The sequence below is a fragment of the Scyliorhinus torazame genome, chromosome 2 (genome assembly GCF_047496885.1).
Source record: "Scyliorhinus torazame isolate Kashiwa2021f chromosome 2, sScyTor2.1, whole genome shotgun sequence".
Lineage (NCBI taxonomy): Eukaryota > Metazoa > Chordata > Chondrichthyes > Carcharhiniformes > Scyliorhinidae > Scyliorhinus > Scyliorhinus torazame.
The window spans coordinates 379,150,174-379,174,978 of NC_092708.1; the positions used below are offsets into that span (position 1 = coordinate 379,150,174).

A 24,805-nucleotide genomic window follows, 5' to 3' on the forward strand; every position below is an offset into this window, starting at 1 on the left:
CTCCTACTGGCCGACTGCCACCTGCAGGAAGACCAGGGGGTAGGCAGGGGGACGTGGAAGCTAAATGTAAAACTGCTGACCCCTGAGAACATCGAGGAACTCAGGAGGGATTACAAAGGTTGGAGAACCGTGAAACCCCTCTTTGAGGCCCCACATCTCTGGTGGGAAGCAATCAAGGGGAATATCAAGAGGTTTTTCATCCTCAAGGGCGTTCAAAAGGTGAGAGAGAGACGAGGGGTCATGTCCAGGCTCCAGAAAAGTATGCAAAATTTGCTCCAGCTGCAGTCGATGGGGGTGGATGTCAAGGAGGATCTCCAAGAGGTGAAGAGCCAGCAAGCCTCGCTCTACACCTCGGAGGCCTCCAAGGTTATCTTCCGTTCCAGAGTCCGCTCCGTGGAGCAGGACGAAAAGTGCTCACGCTTCTTCTTCCAAAAGGTGCACAGAGACACCTCTGTGATCAGCAGCCTGAAGGAAGAAGATGGCTCTGAAAAGTCATCGCAGTCTGACATCCTGAGGATCAGCCAATCCTTTTATGCCGGACTGTATGACCTGAAGCCAACAGATAGCACTGTTTCCCAGACCTTCCTGTCAACTATCACGGAGGTCATAGGCGACAGCGAGCTGGAAAACCTGGACAAACCACTAACTCTGGACGAGCTGACAAAGGCCGCCAAGTCCTTCGAGACGAGTAAAACTCCCGGAAGCGACGGCTTACCGGTTGAGTTGTATTCGGCTCTGTGGGACTGGATGGGCCCAGACCTGCTGGAAGTGTACGAGAGTATGCTTCTGGAAGGCAGCATGTCAGAGTCCATGAGGAAAGGCATCATCACCCTCATCTACAAGCAGAAGGGGGAAAGGGAAGAAATTCGAAATTGGCGACCCATTTCACTGTTGAATGTGGACTACAAAATTCTAGCAAAGGTCATCGCCAATCGGGTCAGGTCTGCTCTGGAGTCGGTGATCCACCCTGACCAGACCTGTGCTGTACCCGGCAGGAAGATCTCTGATAGCCTCGCGCTACTCAGGGATACGATCGCCTACGTGCAGGACAGGGGGGTGGACACTTGCCTCATCAGCCTTGACCAGGAGAAGGCTTTTGACAGAATATCACACACCTACATGATGGATGTGCTCTCCAAAATGGGGTTTGGGGAGGGAATTCGCAATTGGATCAAACTGCTCTACACAAACATCTATAGCGCAGTCTCAATCAATGGGTGGGAATCAGAAAAGTTCCAGATCAAATCTGGAGTCAGGCAGGGCTGCCCTCTCTCCTCTGCCCTTTTTGTGTGCTGCATAGAACCTTTTGCCGAGTCCATCAGGAGGGATCCGGGCATAAGAGGAGTGACGATCCCAGGCAGTGGAGGCATGCAAGTCAAGGCCTCCCTGTACATGGACGACGTTGCCGTCTTCTGCTCGGATCCCGCGTCTGTGCGCAGGCTCTTGACCACCTGCGACCAGTTTGAACTGGCCTCGGGAGCCAAGGTAAACCGTGGCAAGAGCGAGGCCATGTTCTTTGGGAACTGGGCCGACCGGTCCTTTGTCCCCTTCACTGTCAGGTCAGATTACCTGAAGGTGCTGGGGATATGGTTCGGAGCTGCTGGGGCGTGCACCAAAAACTGGGAGGAGCGCCTAGGAAAGGTAAGACAGAAACTGGGCTGGTGGGAGCAACGCTCCCTCTCCATTGCGGGCAAAACCCTGGTCATCAGGTGTGAGGTACTCTCGGTGTTGCTGTACGTGGCGCAGGTCTGGCCCATAACCCGACCCTGCGCCACAGCAGTCACCCGGGCCATCTTCAAATTTATCTGGCGATCCAAGATGGACCGTGTCCGAAGGGACACCATGTACAAACCTCTGGAGAAGGGAGGGCGGAACGTACCCAACGCCTCCCTCATCCTGCTGGCCACCTTTGTGTCCAGCTGCATCAAGCTGTGCGTGGACCCCCAGTATGCAAACACCAAGTGTCACTACATACTGAGGTTCTACCTGTCCCCGGTGTTGCGAAGGATGGGCCTGGCCTCATTGCCGCGGAACGCTCCAAGTAGTTGGACCGTACCGTACCACCTGTCCTTTGTGGAAAAGTTTTTGAAGGAAAACACCTTTGACCACAAGGCAATGAAGCAGTGGTCAGCACGTAATGTCCTCGAGGCCCTCAGGGAAAAGGAGACCGTGGAGGACGTTGGATGGTTCCCTGAGCAGACTGCCAGAGTCATCTGGCAGAACGCCTCATCACCAGAACTTTCAAACAAGCACCAAGACCTAGCTTGGCTGGTGGTGAGAAAGGCCCTCCCTGTCAGATTCTTCATGCACACCCGAAGGCTCTGCACCAATGCACGCTGCCCTCGGAGTGGCTGTGGGGGAAATGAGACGGTCACACACCTCCTTGTGGAATGTGCCTTTGCAAAGAAGGTCTGGAGAGAGATGCAGTGGTATTTGTCAAGGTTTATCCCAAACAGATCTGTGACACAGGACTCTGTGCTCTACGGACTGTTTCCAGGGACACACACCGAGACAAATATCAACTGCTGCTGGAAGGTCATCAACTCGGTAAAAGACGCTCTTTGGTCTGCCCGAAACTTGCTGATCTTCCAGTGCAAAGAATTGTCCTCGACCGAGTGTTGCAGACTGGCACATTCCAAGGTCCAGGACTACGTGCTGAGGGACGCACTCAAGCTTGGGGCAGCGGCCGCCAAGGCGCAATGGGGAAAGACCTCTGTGTAAGGGCTTTCCAGCAAATGTACACCGAGGGGCGGGTAACAGTGTAAAGCCCCTCGGTCTGGGCAACCAACACTCCAATGTATAAAACAAACATGGCACTGTAAATATTTAAGAAGGAATTGTAATGTAAAGAGTGATATGTGTACGACAATATCAAAATTGAATGAAAGAAAGTCAAGGCAACATGTAACCCTGCCGGAAATGTACAGTCAAGACAATTTGAAATGTTTCTGTAATGCTCATGATAAATTTTTATGAATAAAGTATATTTTTTTGAATAAAAAAAAAATCTGTTCTTATCAGTTTAATATCTGATACGTCCCTTATCTGGGGACCATATATTAAATTGATTTTTGGAGCAGGGAGATGGAATAGGGGCTTGCTCCGTCCACTCCACGCATCGACCTGGTATTGCAGTATCTCCAGCAACGGTGCACACCACCCCTTCATGGGGAATTTCAAACTCAAAAAACAGCTCAAACACATACAAATATACACTTTATTCACACTTCTTCCAGCACACAACAAAATGCTTCGGCAACTGGCTGCTGCTACTCACCTTCTACCTGGCCCCGGGGGTGTCATCAAGAATGACCAAACGCATCTTACAAGCACAACGGCGAAAGGGAACTCATTCGAAATTCACCACCCATTTCACTCTTCAATGTGCATTACTCGGCTTCTCGGCCTTTTGGCTAAGATCAAGTGTAGTCTCATTTGATCGAGGGAAGCTGAGGATTTCGATGACGATCGTGGATTGGAGAACTCGGAGGGATTGAAGTCGTCAAAGAAGAAACGTTTGGAGCTTGGCTGCTATTGGTGGATCTACATGCTGGCCTAAACCTCGGGTTTAGGCCTAACGCCGATACAGTTTCACACCCAACGTACGAGCTATGGATGCAGCTGCATCCCGACCACCAGGCTGGGGCGTGCGAAACACTGTCCGAGTCACAGTGAAGAAAACGGATGGAGAGTCACCTTTGGACCGGAAACACTTCGTGAAGAAGGTGCTGCTCGAGTGCTGTGGGTTTAAAGCAACAGAGATCTTCTGCTTGCAAAACTTCCCCAAGAATGGTTTCTTTGATGTCACCTTCAAGAGCGTCGCAGCGTGCATCAAATTCTTGAACGTCTTCAAGGAAAAAGGTAACCAGAGTCCCTTGTCGATCCTGACTGCGGAACCTCTGTTTACGCTACCGGCACAGCGAAATCGGGTTGTTACACTGCACACGTACAACCCCCACGTCCCTGTATCTGATGTGCTCACGTTCCTCGCCAGGTACGCTGAGCTGAAAAGTGACAGCGTGCAAGTGAAAGACACCTTCGGCATCTGGACAAGTGAGCACCAGGTCAAGGTGACCCTAAGAACGGACAGCAACGGAGCCATCCTGCATCCCCCCTCCAATTTCGCTATTGGAGTAAATCGTGGCTACCTCTACTACGTGGGACAGCCACGTGTATGCCACACCTGTGGCAAAACGGGGCATGTTGCCGCAAACTGCAGTGTGACCTTCTGCAAGAACTGCAGGCAGGAGGGACACATGACTAAGGACTGCAAAGAAGACAAGTGCTGCAACCTGTGTGGGGAGGCCGGCCATCTTTACAGGGCCTGCCCGAAACGCGGGGCGACATACGCTGAAATCATCAGCAGCGGAGTTAAAAAGGCGACCAGAGAGGAGGTGCATACACCCTCCACCGAAAAAGACACCACGGTTCAGAATGAGGAAAAGCAACAGAAGGGCCCCCAACAAAAAGAGGAGGCCCCAGCACCTCCTGACAACCCAACCCCAGCCCCATCTGATGAGGAACACTCAATGGAAGAGGAAGAGGATGGGACAAAGAATAAAGAGCCCTGGGAAACCGTGAACAGGGACAAACGTAAGAGGAAACAAAAAAACAAACTGAAGAACCCTCTGAGGGGTAGTGGCAAAAAGCGACACCTCTCAGCCGGCGCACTTAGTGCCGACACCTCATCCGATGAGGGAAAACAGGACAAGAATCGGCCTCAGATAAAGAGGCAAAGCACCAACGTGGAACGGAAGGCACAGACCCCCCAGACCACCGACCGGGAAGAAAACAAGGTCACAGACCAACCCCCGATAGCAACGAGCAGCAACAACCCAGGTGAAGACCGGCCTGCAACCCCAACACCTACTGACCACCACGACGAACCCCAGGGCTACACCACCCCCCCAATGCATCTGCATCCAAATCACGGGGCCAGTACGGACCAGAACAGTTTTCTCAGCCCTGCAACTGTGCTAAAGTTTGCGAGCACCACCGGCATGCTGGGGAACATCGAACAGCTGGAACAGCCAACTGTATAGACTCTGGACTCTTGAGACTGGTAAATCTATCTTTTTTAAAATGGGTTTAAAAATTGCATCCATAAATGTGCGAAGCATCAAAGATACTTCGCGGTGTGTAGCCACACTCAACTATTTGGCAAATGTAAAAGCTGACCTACTGTTCCTGCAGGAGTGCGGAATTCCGCACCTCAGCAACTACAGGCGCTGGTCGAGCTGGTGGTCCCACGGGCCATCCATCTGGTCAGGAGGAAACGACTGCCGCTCCTCCGGCCTGGGTATTCTGCTGCGGGGAGGCAACTTCACCATCTCCGACGTTAAGGAGGTGGTGGGCGGGCGCCTCCTCGTAGCAGACGTGAAATACAAGAACACCCCTCTCAGACTTATTAATGTGTACGCCCCTGCCGTAAAAAGTGAGCGGCTGGCAGTTCTTCAGCAACTCCCACTGCTGTTGGCCACCTCCAAGCCGGTCATCCTGGGTGGTGACTTCAACTGCATCATCGATGCGGCTGGACGATCCAGCAAAGCCGACAGCAAACTAGACGCCACGTCCAGACTCCTGATGGAAACGGTAAAAGACGCCAAGCTGCTCGACGTCTGCAGCAACCCTGCAGACGGCGCGCAGCGTAGATACACATGGTCACGGCCAGACGGGTCCGTCCGCTCCAGGATAGACTTCTTTTTTGTGTCCCGAGCTTTCATGGTCAGGTCCACCGACGTAACGCCGGTGTTCTTCTCTGACCACTGCCTCCTACTGGCCGACTGCCACCTGCAGGAAGACCAGGGGGTAGGCAGGGGGACGTGGAAGCTAAATGTAAAACTGCTGACCCCTGAGAACATCGAGGAACTCAGGAGGGATTACAAAGGTTGGAGAACCGTGAAACCCCTCTTTGAGGCCCCACATCTCTGGTGGGAAGCAATCAAGGGGAATATCAAGAGGTTTTTCATCCTCAAGGGCGTTCAAAAGGTGAGAGAGAGACGAGGGGTCATGTCCAGGCTCCAGAAAAGTATGCAAAATTTGCTCCAGCTGCAGTCGATGGGGGTGGATGTCAAGGAGGATCTCCAAGAGGTGAAGAGCCAGCAAGCCTCGCTCTACACCTCGGAGGCCTCCAAGGTTATCTTCCGTTCCAGAGTCCGCTCCGTGGAGCAGGACGAAAAGTGCTCACGCTTCTTCTTCCAAAAGGTGCACAGAGACACCTCTGTGATCAGCAGCCTGAAGGAAGAAGATGGCTCTGAAAAGTCATCGCAGTCTGACATCCTGAGGATCAGCCAATCCTTTTATGCCGGACTGTATGACCTGAAGCCAACAGATAGCACTGTTTCCCAGACTTTCCTGTCGACTATCACGGAGGTCATAGGCGACAGCGAGCTGGAAAACCTGGACAAACCACTAACTCTGGACGAGCTGACAAAGGCCGCCAAGTCCTTCGAGACGAGTAAAACTCCCGGAAGCGACGGCTTACCGGTTGAGTTGTATTCGGCTCTGTGGGACTGGATGGGCCCAGACCTGCTGGAAGTGTACGAGAGTATGCTTCTGGAAGGCAGCATGTCAGAGTCCATGAGGAAAGGCATCATCACCCTCATCTACAAACAGAAGGGGGAAAGGGAAGAAATTCGAAATTGGCGACCCATTTCACTGTTGAATGTGGACTACAAAATTCTAGCAAAGGTCATCGCCAATCGGGTCAGGTCTGCTCTGGAGTCGGTGATCCACCCTGACCAGACCTGTGCTGTACCCGGCAGGAAGATCTCTGATAGCCTCGCGCTACTCAGGGATACGATCGCCTACGTGCAGGACAGGGGGGTGGACACTTGCCTCATCAGCCTTGACCAGGAGAAGGCTTTTGACAGAATATCGCACACCTACATGATGGATGTGCTCTCCAAAATGGGGTTTGGGGAGGGAATTCGCAATTGGATCAAACTGCTCTACACAAACATCTATAGCGCAGTCTCAATCAATGGGTGGGAATCAGAAAAGTTCCAGATCAGATCTGGAGTCAGGCAGGGCTGCCCTCTCTCCTCTGCCCTTTTTGTGTGCTGCATAGAACCTTTTGCCGAGTCCATCAGGAGGGATCCGGGTATAAGAGGAGTGACGATCCCAGGCAGTGGAGGCATGCAAGTCAAGGCCTCCCTGTACATGGACGACGTTGCCGTCTTCTGCTCGGATCCTGCGTCTGTACGCAGGCTCTTAACCACCTGCGACCAGTTTGAACTGGCCTCTGGAGCCAAGGTAAACCGGGGCAAGAGCGAGGCCATGTTCTTTGGGAACTGGGCCGACCGGTCCTTTGTCCCCTTCACTGTCAGGTCAGATTACCTGAAGGTGCTGGGGATATGGTTCGGAGCTGCTGGGGCGTGCACCAAAAACTGGGAGGAGCGCATAGGAAAGGTAAGACAGAAACTGGGCTGGTGGGAGCAACGCTCCCTCTCCATTGCGGGCAAAACCCTGGTCATCAGGTGTGAGGTACTCTCGGTGCTACTGTACGTGGCGCAGGTCTGGCCCATAACCCGACCCTACGCCACAGCAGTCACCCGGGCCATCTTCAAATTTATCTGGCGATCCAAGATGGACCGTGTCCGAAGGGACACCATGTACAAACCTCTGGAGAAGGGAGGGCGGAACGTACCCAACGCCTCCCTCATCCTGCTGGCCACCTTTGTGTCCAGCTGCATCAAGCTGTGCGTGGACCCCCAGTATGCAAACACCAAGTGTCACTACATACTGAGGTTCTACCTGTCCCCGGTGTTGCGAAGGATGGGCCTGGCCTCATTGCCGCGGAACGCTCCAAGTAGTTGGACCGTACCGTACCACCTGTCCTTCGTGGAAAAGTTTTTGAAGAAAAACACCTTTGACCACAAGGCAATGAAGCAGTGGTCAGCACGTAATGTCCTCGAGGCCCTCAGGGAAAAGGAGACCGTGGAGGACGTTGGATGGTTCCCTGAGCAGACTGCCAGAGTCATCTGGCAGAACGCCTCATCACCAGAACTTTCAAACAAGCACCAAGACCTAGCTTGGCTGGTGGTGAGAAGGGCCCTCCCTGTCAGATTCTTCATGCACACCCGAAGGCTCTGCACCAATGCACGCTGCCCTCGGAGTGGCTGTGGGGGAAATGAGACGGTCACACACCTCCTTGTGGAATGTGCCTTTGCAAAGAAGGTCTGGAGAGAGATGCAGTGGTATTTGTCAAGGTTTATCCCAAACAGATCTGTGACACAGGACTCTGTGCTCTACGGACTGTTTCCAGGGACACACACCGAGACAAATATCAACTGCTGCTGGAAGGTCATCAACTCGGTAAAAGACGCTCTTTGGTCTGCCCGAAACTTGCTGATCTTCCAGTGCAAAGAATTGTCCTCGACCGAGTGTTGCAGACTGGCACATTCCAAGGTCCAGGACTACGTGCTGAGGGACGCACTCAAGCTTGGGGCAGCTGCCGCCAAGGCGCAATGGGGAAAGACCACAGTGTAAAGTCTTTCCAGCAAATGTACACCGAGGGGCGCGTAACAGTGTAAAGCCCCTCGGTCTGGGCAATCAACACTCCAATGTATAAAACAAACATGCCACTGTAAATATTTAAGAAGGAATTGTAATGTAAAGAGTGATATGTGTACGACAATATCAAAATTGAATGAAAGAAAGTCAAGGCAACATGTAACCCTGCCGAAAATGTACAGTCAAGACAATTTGAAATGTTTCTGAAATGCTCATGATAAATTTTTATGAATAAAGTATATTTTTTTGAAAAAAAAAAAAAAAAATAAATCTGTTCTTATCAGTTTAATATCTGATACGTCCCTTATCTGGGGACCATATATTAAATTGATTTTTGGAGCAGGGAGATGGAATAGGGGCTTGCTCCGTCCACTCCACGCATTGACCTGGTATTGCAGTATCTCCAGCAACGGTGCACACCACCCCTTCATGGGGAATTTCAAACTCAAAAAACAGCTCAAACACATACAAATATACACTTTATTCACACTTCTTCCAGCACACAACAAAATGCTTCGGCAACTGGCTGCTGCTACTCACCTTCTACCTGGCCCCGGGGGTGTCATCAAGAATGACCAAACGCATCTTACAAGCACAACGGCGAAAGGGAACTCATTCGAAATTCACCACCCATTTCACTCTTCAATGTGCATTACTCGGCTTCTCGGCCTTTTGGCTAAGATCAAGTGTAGTCTCATTTGATCGAGGGAAGCTGAGGATTTCGATGACGATCGTGGATTGGAGAACTCGGAGGGATTGAAGTCGTCAAAGAAGAAACGTTTGGAGCTTGGCTGCTATTGGTGGATCTACATGCTGGCCTAAACCTCGGGTTTAGGCCTAACGCCGATACAGTTTCACACCCAACGTACGAGCTATGGATGCAGCTGCATCCCGACCACCAGGCTGGGGCGTGCGAAACACTGTCCGAGTCACAGTGAAGAAAACGGATGGAGAGTCACCTTTGGACCGGAAACACTTCGTGAAGAAGGTGCTGCTCGAGTGCTGTGGGTTTAAAGCAACAGAGATCTTCTGCTTGCAAAACTTCCCCAAGAATGGTTTCTTTGATGTCACCTTCAAGAGCGTCGCAGCGTGCATCAAATTCTTGAACGTCTTCAAGGAAAAAGGTAACCAGAGTCCCTTGTCGATCCTGACTGCGGAGCCTCTGTTTACGCTACCGGCACAGCGAAATCGGGTTGTTACACTGCACACGTACAACCCCCACGTCCCTGTATCTGATGTGCTCACGTTCCTCGCCAGGTACGCTGAGCTGAAAAGTGACAGCGTGCAAGTGAAAGACACCTTCGGCATCTGGACAAGTGAGCACCAGGTCAAGGTGACCCTAAGAACGGACAGCAACGGAGCCATCCTGCATCCCCCCTCCAATTTCGCTATTGGAGTAAATCGTGGCTACCTCTACTACGTGGGACAGCCACGTGTATGCCACACCTGTGGCAAAACGGGGCATGTTGCCGCAAACTGCAGTGTGACCTTCTGCAAGAACTGCAGGCAGGAGGGACACATGACTAAGGACTGCAAAGAAGACAAGTGCTGCAACCTGTGTGGGGAGGCCGGCCATCTTTACAGGGCCTGCCCGAAACGCGGGGCGACATACGCTGAAATCATCAGCAGCGGAGTTAAAAAGGCGACCAGAGAGGAGGTGCATACACCCTCCACCGAAAAAGACACCACGGCTCAGAATGAGGAAAAGCAACAAAAGGGCCCCCAACAAAAAGAAGAGGCCCCAGCACCTCCTGACAACCCAACCCCAGCCCCATCTGATGAGGAACACTCAATGGAAGAGGATGGGACAAAGAATAAAGAGCCCTGGGAAACCGTGAACAGGGACAAACGTAAGAGGAAACAAAAAAACAAACTAAAGAACCCCCTGAGGGGTAGTGGCAAAAAGCGACACCTCTCAGCCGGCGCACTTAGTGCCGACACCTCATCCGATGAGGGAAAACAGGACAAGAATCGGCCTCAGATAAAGAGGCAAAGCACCAACGTGGAACGGAAGGCACAGACACCCCAGACCACCGACCGGGAAGAAAACAAGGTCACAGACCAACCCCCGATAGCAACGAGCAGCAACAACCCAGGTGAAGACCGGCCTGCAACCCCAACACCTACTGACTGCCATGACGAACGCCAGGGCTACATCACCCCCCCAATGCATCTGAATCAAAATCACGGGGCCAGTACGGACCAGAACAGCTTTCTCAGCCCTGCAACTGTGCTAAAGTTTGCGAGCACCACCGGCATGCTGGGGAACATCGAACAGCTGGAACAGCCAACTGTATAGACTCTGGACTCTTGAGACTGGTAAATCTATCTTTTTTATAATGGGTTTAAAAATTGCATCCATAAATGTGCGAAGCATCAAAGATACTTCGCGGTGTGTAGCCACACTCAACTATTTGGCAAATGTAAAAGCTGACCTACTGTTCCTGCAGGAGTGCGGAATTCCGCACCTCAGCAACTACAGGCGCTGGTCGAGCTGGTGGTCCCACGGGCCATCCATCTGGTCAGGAGGAAATGACTGCCGCTCCTCCGGCCTGGGTATTCTGCTGCGGGGAGGCAACTTCACCATCTCCGACGTTAAGGAGGTGGTGGGCGGGCGCCTCCTCGTAGCAGACGTGAAATACAAAAACACCCCTCTCAGACTTATTAATGTGTACGCCCCGGCCGTAAAAAGTGAGCGGCTGGCAGTTCTTCAGCAACTCCCACTGCTGTTGGCCACCTCCAAGCCGGTCATCCTGGGTGGTGACTTCAACTGCATCATCGATGCGGCTGGACGATCCAGCAATGCCGACAGCAAACTAGACGCTACGTCCAGACTCCTGATGGAAACGGTAAAAGACGCCAAGCTGCTCGACGTCTGCAGCAACCCTGCAGACGGCGCGCAGCGTAGATACACATGGTCACGGCCAGACGGGTCCGTCCGCTCCAGGATAGACTTCTTTTTTGTGTCCCGAGCTTTCACGGTCAGGTCCACCGACGTAACGCCGGTGTTCTTCTCTGACCACTGCCTCCTACTGGCCGACTGCCACCTGCAGGAAGACCAGGGGGTAGGCAGGGGGACGTGGAAGCTAAATGTAAAACTGCTGACCCCTGAGAACATCGAGGAACTCAGGAGGGATTACAAAGGTTGGAGAACCGTGAAACCCCTCTTTGAGGCCCCACATCTCTGGTGGGAAGCAATCAAGGGGAATATCAAGAGGTTTTTCATCCTCAAGGGCGTTCAAAAGGTGAGAGAGAGACGAGGGGTCATGTCCAGGCTCCAGAAAAGTATGCAAAATTTGCTCCAGCTGCAGTCGATGGGGGTGGATGTCAAGGAGGATCTCCAAGAGGTGAAGAGCCAGCAAGCCTCGCTCTACACCTCGGAGGCCTCCAAGGTTATCTTCCGTTCCAGAGTCCGCTCCGTGGAGCAGGACGAAAAGTGCTCACGCTTCTTCTTCCAAAAGGTGCACAGAGACACCTCTGTGATCAGCAGCCTGAAGGAAGAAGATGGCTCTGAAAAGTCATCGCAGTCTGACATCCTGAGGATCAGCCAATCCTTTTATGCCGGACTGTATGACCTGAAGCCAACAGATAGCACTGTTTCCCAGACCTTCCTGTCGACTATCGCGGAGGTCATAGGCGACAGCGAGCTGGAAAACCTGGACAAACCACTAACTCTGGACGAGCTGACAAAGGCCGCCAAGTCCTTCGAGACGAGTAAAACTCCCGGAAGCGACGGCTTACCGGTTGAGTTGTATTCGGCTCTGTGGGACTGGATGGGCCCAGACCTGCTGGAAGTGTACGAGAGTATGCTTCTGGAGGGCAGCATGTCAGAGTCCATGAGGAAAGGCATCATCACCCTCATCTACAAACAGAAGGGGGAAAGGGAAGAAATTCGAAATTGGCGACCCATTTCACTGTTGAATGTGGACTACAAAATTCTAGCAAAGGTCATCGCCAATCGGGTCAGGTCTGCTCTGGAGTCGGTGATCCACCCTGACCAGACCTGTGCTGTACCCGGCAGGAAGATCTCTGATAGCCTCGCGCTACTCAGGGATACGATCGCCTACGTGCAGGACAGGGGGGTGGACACTTGCCTCATCAGCCTTGACCAGGAGAAGGCTTTTGACAGAATATCGCACACCTACATGATGGATGTGCTCTCCAAAATGGGGTTTGGGGAGGGAATTCGCAATTGGATCAAACTGCTCTACACAAACATCTATAGCGCAGTCTCAATCAATGGGTGGGAATCAGAAAAGTTCCAGATCAGATCTGGAGTCAGGCAGGGCTGCCCTCTCTCCTCTGCCCTTTTTGTGTGCTGCATAGAACCTTTTGCCGAGTCCATCAGGAGGGATCCGGGTATAAGAGGAGTGACGATCCCAGGCAGTGGAGGCATGCAAGTCAAGGCCTCCCTGTACATGGACGACGTTGCCGTCTTCTGCTCGGATCCTGCGTCTGTACGCAGGCTCTTAACCACCTGCGACCAGTTTGAACTGGCCTCTGGAGCCAAGGTAAACCGGGGCAAGAGCGAGGCCATGTTCTTTGGGAACTGGGCCGACCGGTCCTTTGTCCCCTTCACTGTCAGGTCAGATTACCTGAAGGTGCTGGGGATATGGTTCGGAGCTGCTGGGGCGTGCACCAAAAACTGGGAGGAGCGCATAGGAAAGGTAAGACAGAAACTGGGCTGGTGGGAGCAACGCTCCCTCTCCATTGCGGGCAAAACCCTGGTCATCAGGTGTGAGGTACTCTCGGTGCTACTGTACGTGGCGCAGGTCTGGCCCATAACCCGACCCTACGCTACAGCAGTCACCCGGGCCATCTTCAAATTTATCTGGCGATCCAAGATGGACCGTGTCCGAAGGGACACCATGTACAAACCTCTGGAGAAGGGAGGGCGGAACGTACCCAACGCCTCCCTCATCCTGTTGGCCACCTTTGTGTCCAGCTGCATCAAGCTGTGCGTGGACCCCCAGTATGCAAACACCAAGTGTCACTACATACTGAGGTTCTACCTGTTCCCGGTGTTGCGAAGGATGGGCCTGGCCTCATTGCCGCGGAACGCTCCAAGTAGTTGGACCGTACCGTACCACCTGTCCTTTGTGGAAAAGTTTTTGAAGGAAAACACCTTTGACCACAAGGCAATGAAGCAGTGGTCAGCACGTAATGTCCTCGAGGCCCTCAGGGAAAAGGAGACCGTGGAGGACGTTGGATGGTTCCCTGAGCAGACTGCCAGAGTCATCTGGCAGAACGCCTCATCACCAGAACTTTCAAACAAGCACCAAGACCTAGCTTGGCTGGTGGTGAGAAAGGCCCTCCCTGTCAGATTCTTCATGCACACCCGAAGGCTCTGCACCAATGCACGCTGCCCTCGGAGTGGCTGTGGGGGAAATGAGACGGTCACACACCTCCTTGTGGAATGTGCCTTTGCAAAGAAGGTCTGGAGAGAGATGCAGTGGTATTTGTCAAGGTTTATCCCAAACAGATCTGTGACACAGGACTCTGTGCTCTACGGACTGTTTCCAGGGACACACACCGAGACAAATATCAACTGCTGCTGGAAGGTCATCAACTCGGTAAAAGACGCTCTTTGGTCTGCCCGAAACTTGCTGATCTTCCAGTGCAAAGAATTGTCCTCGACTGAGTGTTGCAGACTGGCACATTCCAAGGTCCAGGACTACGTGCTGAGGGACGCACTCAAGCTTGGGGCAGCTGCCGCCAAGGCGCAATGGGGAAAGACCACAGTGTAAAGTCTTTCCAGCAAATGTACACCGAGGGGCGCGTAACAGTGTAAAGCCCCTCGGTCTGGGCAACCAACACTCCAATGTATAAAACAAACATGACAATGTAAATATTTAAGAAGGAATTGTAATGTAAAGAGTGATATGTGTATGACAATATCAAAATTGAATGAAAGAAAGTCAAGGCAACATGTAACCCTGCCGGAAATGTACAGTCAAGACAATTTGAAATGTTTCTGTAATGCTCATGATAAATTTTTATGAATAAAGTATATTTTTTTGAAAAAAAAAAAAAAAAAAAAAAAAATCTGTTCTTATCAGTTTAATATCTGATACGTCCCTTATCTGGGGATCATATATTAAATTGATTTTTGGAGCAGGGAGATGGAATAGGGGCTTGCTCCGTCCACTCCACGCATCGACCTGGTATTGCAGTATCTCCAGCAACGGTGCACACCACCCCTTCATGGGGAATTTCAAACTCAAAAAACAGCTCAAACACATACAAATATACACTTTATTCACTTCTTTCAGCACACAACAAAATGCTTCGGCAACTGGCTGCTGCTACTTACCTTCTACCTGGCCCCGGTGTCATGAAGAATGACCAAACGCATCTTACAAGCACAACGGCGAAAGGGAACTCATTCGAAATTGACCACCCATTTCACTCTTCAATGTGCATTACTCGGCTTCTCGGCCTTTTGCCTAAGATCAAGTGTAGTCTCATTTGATCGAGAGAAGCTGAGGATTTCCATGTCGATCGTGGATTGGAGAACTCGGAGGGATTGAAGTCGTCAAAGAGGAAACGTTTGGAGCTTGGCTGCTATTGGTGGATCTACATGCTGGCCTAAACCTCGGGTTTAGGCCTAACGCCGATACAGTTTCACACCCAACGTCCGAGCTATGGATGCAGCTGCATCCCGACCACCAGGCTGGGGAGTGCGAAACACTGTCCGAGTCACAGTGAAGAAAACGGAGGGAGAGTCACCTTCGGACCGGAAACACTTCGTGAAGTGGGTGCTGCTTGAGTGTTGTGGGTTTAAAGCAACAGAGATCTTCTGCTTGCAAAACTTCCCCAAGAATGGTTTCTTTGATGTCACCTTCAAGAGCGTCGCAGCGTGCATCAAATTCTTGAATGTCTTCAAGGAAAAAGGTAACCAGAGTCCCTTGTCGATCCTGACTGCGGAGCCTCTGTTTACGCTACCGGCACAGCGAAATCGGGTTGTTACACTGCACACGTACAACCCCCACGTCCCTGTATCTGATGTGCTCACGTTCCTCGCCAGGTACGCTGAGCTGAAAAGTGACAGCGTGCAAGTGAAAGACACCTTCGGCATCTGGACAAGTGAGCACCAGGTCAAGGTGACCCTAAGAACGGACAGCAACGGAGCCATCCTGCATCCCCCCTCCAATTTCGCTATTGGAGTAAATCGTGGCTACCTCTACTACGTGGGACAGCCACGAGTATGCCACACCTGTGGCAAAACGGGGCATGTTGCCGCAAACTGCAGTGTGACCTTCTGCAAGAACTGCAGGCAGGAGGGACACATGACTAAGGACTGCAAAGAAGACAAGTGCTGCAACCTGTGTGGGGAGGCCGGCCATCTTTACAGGGCCTGCCCGAAACGCGGGGCGACATACGCTCAAATCATCAGCAGCGGAGTTAAAAAGGCGACCAGAGAGGAGGTGCATACACCCTCCACCGAAAAAGACACCACGGCTCAGAATGAGGAAAAGCAACAAAAGGGCCCCCAACAAAAAGAAGAGGCCCCAGCACCTCCTGACAACCCAACCCCAGCCCCATCTGATGAGGAACACTCAATGGAAGAGGAAGAGGATGGGACAAAGAATAAAGAGCCCTGGGAAACAGTGAACAGGGACAAACGAAAGCGGAAACAAAAAAACAAACTGAAGAACCCCCCGAGGGGTAGTGGCAAAAAGCGACACCTCTCAGCCGGCGCACTTAGCGCCGACACCTCATCCGATGAGGGAAAACAGGACAAGAATCGGCCTCAAATAAAGAGGCAAAGCACCAACGTGGAACGGAAGGCACAGACCCCCCAGACCACCGACCGGGAAGGAAACAAGGTCACAGACCAACCCCCGATAGTAACGAGCAGCAACAACCCAGGTGAAGACCGGCCTGCAACCCCAACACCTACTGACTGCCATGACGAACGCCAGGGCTACATCACCCCTCCAATGCATCTGCATCAAAATCACGGGGCCAGTACGGACCAGAACAGCTTTCTCAGCCCTGCAACTGTGCTAAAGTTTGCGAGCACCACCGGCATGCTGGGGAACATCGAACAGCTGGAACAGCCAACTGTATAGACTCTGGACTCTTGAGACTGGTAAATCTATCTTTTTTATAATGGGTTTAAAAATTGCATCCATAAATGTGCGAAGCATCAAAGATACTTCGCGGTGTGTAGCCACACTCAACTATTTGGCAAATGTAAAAGCTGACCTACTGTTCCTGCAGGAGTGCGGAATTCCGCACCTCAGCAACTACAGGCGCTGGTCGAGCTGGTGGTCCCACGGGCCATCCATCTGGTCAGGAGGAAATGACTGCCGCTCCTCCGGCCTGGGTATTCTGCTGCGGGGAGGCAACTTCACCATCTCCGACGTTAAGGAGGTGGTGGGCGGGCGCCTCCTCGTAGCAGACGTGAAATACAAAAACACCCCTCTCAGACTTATTAATGTGTACGCCCCGGCCGTAAAAAGTGAGCGGCTGGCAGTTCTTCAGCAACTCCCACTGCTGTTGGCCACCTCCAAGCCGGTCATCCTGGGTGGTGACTTCAACTGCATCATCGATGCGGCTGGACGATCCAGCAATGCCGACAGCAAACTAGACGCTACGTCCAGACTCCTGATGGAAACGGTAAAAGACGCCAAGCTGCTCGACGTCTGCAGCAACCCTGCAGACGGCGCGCAGCGTAGATACACATGGTCACGGCCAGACGGGTCCGTCCGCTCCAGGATAGACTTCTTTTTTGTGTCCCGAGCTTTCACGGTCAGGTCCACCGACGTAACGCCGGTGTTCTTCTCTGACCACTGCCTCCTACTGGCCGACTGCCACCTGCAGGAAGACCAGGGGGTAGGCAGGGGGACGTGGAAGCTAAATGTAAAACTGCTGACCCCTGAGAACATCGAGGAACTCAGGAGGGATTACAAAGGTTGGAGAACCGTGAAACCCCTCTTTGAGGCCCCACATCTCTGGTGGGAAGCAATCAAGGGGAATATCAAGAGGTTTTTCATCCTCAAGGGCGTTCAAAAGGTGAGAGAGAGACGAGGGGTCATGTCCAGGCTCCAGAAAAGTATGCAAAATTTGCTCCAGCTGCAGTCGATGGGGGTGGATGTCAAGGAGGATCTCCAAGAGGTGAAGAGCCAGCAAGCCTCGCTCTACACCTCGGAGGCCTCCAAGGTTATCTTCCGTTCCAGAGTCCGCTCCGTGGAGCAGGACGAAAAGTGCTCACGCTTCTTCTTCCAAAAGGTGCACAGAGACACCTCTGTGATCAGCAGCCTGAAGGAAGAAGATGGCTCTGAAAAGTCATCGCAGTCTGACATCCTGAGGATCAGCCAATCCTTTTATGCCGGACTGTATGACCTGAAGCCAACAGATAGCACTGTTTCCCAGACCTTCCTGTCGACTATCGCGGAGGTCATAGGCGACAGCGAGCTGGAAAACCTGGACAAACCACTAACTCTGGACGAGCTGACAAAGGCCGCCAAGTCCTTCGAGACGAGTAAAACTCCCGGAAGCGACGGCTTACCGGTTGAGTTGTATTCGGCTCTGTGGGACTGGATGGGCCCAGACCTGCTGGAAGTGTACGAGAGTATGCTTCTGGAGGGCAGCATGTCAGAGTCCATGAGGAAAGGCATCATCACCCTCATCTACAAACAGAAGGGGGAAAGGGAAGAAATTCGAAATTGGCGACCCATTTCACTGTTGAATGTGGACTACAAAATTCTAGCAAAGGTCATCGCCAATCGGGTCAGGTCTGCTCTGGAGTCGGTGATCCACCCTGACCAGACCTGTGCTGTACCCGGCAGGAAGATCTCTGATAGCCTCGCGCTACTCAGGGATACGATCGCCTACGTGCAGGACAGGGGGGTGGACACTTGCCTCATCAGCCTTGACCAGGAGAAGGCTTTTGACAGAATATCGCACACCTACATGATGGATGTGCTCTCCAAAATGGGGTTTGGGGAGGGAATTCGCAATTGGATCAAACTGCTCTACACAAACATCTATAGCGCAGTCTCAATCAATGGGTGGGAATCAGAAAAGTTCCAGATCAGATCTGGAGTCAGGCAGGGCTGCCCTCTCTCCTCTGCCCTTTTTGTGTGCTGCATAGAACCTTTTGCCGAGTCCATCAGGAGGGATCCGGGTATAAGAGGAGTGACGATCCCAGGCAGTGGAGGCATGCAAGTCAAGGCCTCCCTGTACATGGACGACGTTGCCGTCTTCTGCTCGGATCCTGCGTCTGTACGCAGGCTCTTAACCACCTGCGACCAGTTTGAACTGGCCTCTGGAGCCAAGGTAAACCGGGGCAAGAGCGAGGCCATGTTCTTTGGGAACTGGGCCGACCGGTCCTTTGTCCCCTTCACTGTCAGGTCAGATTACCTGAAGGTGCTGGGGATATGGTTCGGAGCTGCTGGGGCGTGCACCAAAAACTGGGAGGAGCGCATAGGAAAGGTAAGACAGAAACTGGGCTGGTGGGAGCAACGCTCCCTCTCCATTGCGGGCAAAACCCTGGTCATCAGGTGTGAGGTACTCTCGGTGCTACTGTACGTGGCGCAGGTCTGGCCCATAACCCGACCCTACGCTACAGCAGTCACCCGGGCCATCTTCAAATTTATCTGGCGATCCAAGATGGACCGTGTCCGAAGGGACACCATGTACAAACCTCTGGAGAAGGGAGGGCGGAACGTACCCAACGCCTCCCTCATCCTGTTGGCCACCTTTGTGTCCAGCTGCATCAAGCTGTGCGTGGACCCCCAGTATGCAAACACCAAGTGTCACTACATACTGAGGTTCTACCTGTTCCCGGTGTTGCGAAGGATGGGCCTGGCCTCATTGCCGCGGAACGCTCCAAGTAGTTGGACCGTACCGTACCACCTGTCCTTTGTGGAAAAGTTTTTGAAGGAAAACACCTTTGACCACAAGGCAATGAAGCAGTGGTCAGCACGTAATGTCCTCGAGGCCCTCAGGGAAAAGGAGACCGTGGAGGACGTTGGATGGTTCCCTGAGCAGACTGCCAGAGTCATCTGGCAGAACGCCTCATCACCAGAACTTTCAAACAAGCACCAAGACCTAGCTTGGCTGGTGGTGAGAAAGGCCCTCCCTGTCAGATTCTTCATGCACACCCGAAGGCTCTGCACCAATGCACGCTGCCCTCGGAGTGGCTGTGGGGGAAATGAGACGGTCACACACCTCCTTGTGGAATGTGCCTTTGCAAAGAAGGTCTGGAGAGAGATGCAGTGGTATTTGTCAAGGTTTATCCCAAACAGATCTGTGACACAGGACTCTGTGCTCTACGGACTGTTTCCAGGGACACACACCGAGACAAATATCAACTGCTGCTGGAAGGTCATCAACTCGGTAAAAGACGCTCTTTGGTCTGCCCGAAACTTGCTGATCTTCCAGTGCAAAGAATTGTCCTCGACTGAGTGTTGCAGACTGGCACATTCCAAGGTCCAGGACTACGTGCTGAGGGACGCACTCAAGCTTGGGGCAGCTGCCGCCAAGGCGCAATGGGGAAAGACCACAGTGTAAAGTCTTTCCAGCAAATGTACACCGAGGGGCGCGTAACAGTGTAAAGCCCCTCGGTCTGGGCAACCAACACTCCAATGTATAAAACAAACATGACAATGTAAATATTTAAGAAGGAATTGTAATGTAAAGAGTGATATGTGTATGACAATATCAAAATTGAATGAAAGAAAGTCAAGGCAACATGTAACCCTGCCGGAAATGTACAGTCAAGACAATTTGAAATGTTTCTGTAATGCTCATGATAAATTTTTATGAATAAAGTATATTTTTTTGAAAAAAAAAAAAAAAAAAAAAAAAATCTGTTCTTATCAGTTTAATATCTGATACGTCCCTTATCTGGGGACCATATATTAAATTGATTTTTGGAGCAGGGAGATGGAATAGGGGCTTGCTCCGTCCACTCCACGCATCGACCTGGTATTGCAGTATCTCCAGCAACGGTGCACACCACCCCTTCATGGGGAATTTCAAACTCAAAAAACAGCTCAAACACATACAAATATACACTTTATTCACTTCTTTCAGCACACAACAAAATGCTTCGGCAACTGGCTGCTGCTACTCACCTTCTACCTGGCCCCGGTGTCATGAAGAATGACCAAACGCATCTTACAAGCACAACGGCGAAAGGGAACTCATTCGAAATTGACCACCCATTTCACTCTTCAATGTGCATTACTCGGCTTCTCGGCCTTTTGCCTAAGATCAAGTGTAGTCTCATTTGATCGAGAGAAGCTGAGGATTTCCATGTCGATCGTGGATTGGAGAACTCGGAGGGATTGAAGTCGTCAAAGAGGAAACGTTTGGAGCTTGGCTGCTATTGGTGGATCTACATGCTGGCCTAAACCTCGGGTTTAGGCCTAACGCCGATACAGTTTCACACCCAACGTCCGAGCTATGGATGCAGCTGCATCCCGACCACCAGGCTGGGGAGTGCGAAACACTGTCCGAGTCACAGTGAAGAAAACGGAGGGAGAGTCACCTTCGGACCGGAAACACTTCGTGAAGTGGGTGCTGCTTGAGTGTTGTGGGTTTAAAGCAACAGAGATCTTCTGCTTGCAAAACTTCCCCAAGAATGGTTTCTTTGATGTCACCTTCAAGAGCGTCGCAGCGTGCATCAAATTCTTGAACGTCTTCAAGGAAAAAGGTAACCAGAGTCCCTTGTCGATCCTGACTGCGGAGCCTCTGTTTACGCTACCGGCACAGCGAAATCGGGTTGTTACACTGCACACGTACAACCCCCACGTCCCTGTATCTGATGTGCTCACGTTCCTCGCCAGGTACGCTGAGCTGAAAAGTGACAGCGTGCAAGTGAAAGACACCTTCGGCATCTGGACAAGTGAGCACCAGGTCAAGGTGACCCTAAGAACGGACAGCAACGGAGCCATCCTGCATCCCCCCTCCAATTTCGCTATTGGAGTAAATCGTGGCTACCTCTACTACGTGGGACAGCCACGAGTATGCCACACCTGTGGCAAAACGGGGCATGTTGCCGCAAACTGCAGTGTGACCTTCTGCAAGAACTGCAGGCAGGAGGGACACATGACTAAGGACTGCAAAGAAGACAAGTGCTGCAACCTGTGTGGGGAGGCCGGCCATCTTTACAGGGCCTGCCCGAAACGCGGGGCGACATACGCTCAAATCATCAGCAGCGGAGTTAAAAAGGCGACCAGAGAGGAGGTGCATACACCCTCCACCGAAAAAGACACCACGGCTCAGAATGAGGAAAAGCAACAAAAGGGCCCCCAACAAAAAGAAGAGGCCCCAGCACCTCCTGACAACCCAACCCCAGCCCCATCTGATGAGGAACACTCAATGGAAGAGGAAGAGGATGGGACAAAGAATAAAGAGCCCTGGGAAACAGTGAACAGGGACAAACGAAAGCGGAAACAAAAAAACAAACTGAAGAACCCCCCGAGGGGTAGTGGCAAAAAGCGACACCTCTCAGCCGGCGCACTTAGCGCCGACACCTCATCCGATGAGGGAAAACAGGACAAGAATCGGCCTCAAATAAAGAGGCAAAGCACCAACGTGGAACGGAAGGCACAGACCCCCCAGACCACCGACCGGGAAGGAAACAAGGTCACAGACCAACCCCCGATAGTAACGAGCAGCAACAACCCAGGTGAAGACCGGCCTGCAACCCCAACACCTACTGACTGCCATGACGAACGCCAGGGCTACATCACCCCCCCAATGCATCTGCATCAAAATCACGGGGCCAGTATGGACCAGAACAGCTTTCTCAGCCCTGCAACTGTGCTAAAGTTTGCGAGCACCACCGGCATGCTGGGGAACATCGAACAGCTGGAACAGCCAACTGTATAGACTCTGGACTCTTGAGACTGGTAAATCTATCTTTTTTATAATGGGTTTAAAAATTGCATCCATAAATGTGCGAAGCATCAAAGATACTTCGCGGTGTGTAGCCACACTCAACTATTTGGCAAATGTAAAAGCTGACCTACTGTTCCTGCAGGAGTGCGGAATTCCGCACCTCAGCAACTACAGGCGCTGGTCGAGCTGGTGGTCCCACGGGCCATCCATCTGGTCAGGAGGAAACGACTGCCGCTCCTCCGGCCTGGGTATTCTGCTGCGGGGAGGCAACTTCACCATCTCCGACGTTAAGGAGGTGGTGGGCGGGCGCCTCCTCGTAGCAGACGTGAAATACAAAAACACCCCTCTCAGACTTATTAATGTGTACGCCCCGGCCGTAAAAAGTGAGCGGCTGGCAGTTCTTCAGCAACTCCCACTGCTGTTGGCCACCTCCAAGCCGGTCATCCTGGGTGGTGACTTCAACTGCATCATCGATGCGGCTGGACGATCCAGCAAAGCCGACAGCAAACTAGACGCTACGTCCAGACTCCTGATGGAAACGGTAAAAGACGCCAAGCTGCTCGACGTCTGCAGCAACCCTGCAGACGGCGCGCAGCGTAGATACACATGGTCACGGCCAGACGGGTCCGTCCGCTCCAGGATAGACTTCTTTTTTGTGTCCCGAGCTTTCACGGTCAGGTCCACCGACGTAACGCCGGTGTTCTTCTCTGACCACTGCCTCCTACTGGCCGACTGCCACCTGCAGGAAGACCAGGGGGTAGGCAGGGGGACGTGGAAGCTAAATGTAAAACTGCTGACCCCTGAGAACATCGAGGAACTCAGGAGGGATTACAAAGGTTGGAGAACCGTGAAACCCCTCTTTGAGGCCCCACATCTCTGGTGGGAAGCAATCAAGGGGAATATCAAGAGGTTTTTCATCCTCAAGGGCGTTCAAAAGGTGAGAGAGAGACGAGGGGTCATGTCCAGGCTCCAGAAAAGTATGCAAAATTTGCTCCAGCTGCAGTCGATGGGGGTGGATGTCAAGGAGGATCTCCAAGAGGTGAAGAGCCAGCAAGCCTCGCTCTACACCTCGGAGGCCTCCAAGGTTATCTTCCGTTCCAGAGTCCGCTCCGTGGAGCAGGACGAAAAGTGCTCACGCTTCTTCTTCCAAAAGGTGCACAGAGAGACCTCTGTGATCAGCAGCCTGAAGGAAGAAGATGGCTCTGAAAAGTCATCGCAGTCTGACATCCTGAGGATCAGCCAATCCTTTTATGCCGGACTGTATGACCTGAAGCCAACAGATAGCACTGTTTCCCAGACCTTCCTGTCGACTATCACGGAGGTCATAGGCGACAGCGAGCTGGAAAACCTGGACAAACCACTAACTCTGGACGAGCTGACAAAGGCCGCCAAGTCCTTCGAGACGAGTAAAACTCCCGGAAGCGACGGCTTACCGGTTGAGTTGTATTCGGCTCTGTGGGACTGGATGGGCCCAGACCTGCTGGAAGTGTACGAGAGTATGCTTCTGGAAGGCAGCATGTCAGAGTCCATGAGGAAAGGCATCATCACCCTCATCTACAAGCAGAAGGGGGAAAGGGAAGAAATTCGAAATTGGCGACCCATTTCACTGTTGAATGTGGACTACAAAATTCTAGCAAAGGTCATCGCCAATCGGGTCAGGTCTGCTCTGGAGTCGGTGATCCACCCTGACCAGACCTGTGCTGTACCCGGCAGGAAGATCTCTGATAGCCTTGCGCTACTCAGGGATACGATCGCCTACGTGCAGGACAGGAGGGTGGACACCTGCCTCATCAGCCTTGACCAGGAGAAGGCTTTTGACAGAATATCGCACACCTACATGATGGATGTGCTCTCCAAAATGGGGTTTGGGGAGGGAATTCGCAATTGGATCAAACTGCTCTACACAAACATCTATAGCGCAGTCTCAATCAATGGGTGGGAATCAGAAAAGTTCCAGATCAAATCTGGAGTCAGGCAGGGCTGCCCTCTCTCCTCTGCCCTTTTTGTGTGCTGCATAGAACCTTTTGCCGAGTCCATCAGGAGGGATCCGGGTATAAGAGGAGTGACGATCCCAGGCAGTGGAGGCATGCAAGTCAAGGCCTCCCTGTACATGGACGACGTTGCCGTCTTCTGCTCGGATCCTGCGTCTGTGCGCAGGCTCTTGACCACCTGCGACCAGTTTGAACTGGCCTCGGGAGCCAAGGTAAACCGGGGCAAGAGCGAGGCCATGTTCTTTGGGAACTGGGCCGACCGGTCCTTTGTCCCCTTCACTGTCAGGTCAGATTACCTGAAGGTGCTGGGGATATGGTTCGGAGCTGCTGGGGCATGCACCAAAAACTGGGAGGAGCGCATCGCAAAGGTAAGACAGAAACTGGGCTGGTGGGAGCAACGCTCCCTCTCCATTGCGGGCAAAACCCTGGTCATCAGGTGT

At 52.3% G+C, this 24,805-nt stretch overlaps 3 non-coding genes and 1 pseudogene across 3 annotated transcripts; all 4 read left to right on the forward strand.

Annotated features, from left to right (window-relative positions):
* Window positions 1-2,983: 2,983 nt before the first annotated feature.
* Window positions 2,984-3,160, forward strand: LOC140407942 (U2 spliceosomal RNA; annotated as a pseudogene).
* A 5,592-nt stretch (window positions 3,161-8,752) lies between these two features.
* On the forward strand, window positions 8,753-8,937 carry LOC140408007 (U2 spliceosomal RNA). Its single transcript, XR_011939961.1, has one exon. It is a non-coding gene; the product is annotated as a U2 spliceosomal RNA (small nuclear RNA).
* Window positions 8,938-14,523: 5,586 nt separating this feature from the next.
* On the forward strand, window positions 14,524-14,712 carry LOC140408016 (U2 spliceosomal RNA). Its single transcript, XR_011939967.1, has one exon. It is a non-coding gene; the product is annotated as a U2 spliceosomal RNA (small nuclear RNA).
* Window positions 14,713-20,299: 5,587 nt separating this feature from the next.
* Window positions 20,300-20,488, forward strand: LOC140407981 (U2 spliceosomal RNA). Its single transcript, XR_011939935.1, has one exon. It is a non-coding gene; the product is annotated as a U2 spliceosomal RNA (small nuclear RNA).
* Window positions 20,489-24,805: the final 4,317 nt, after the last annotated feature.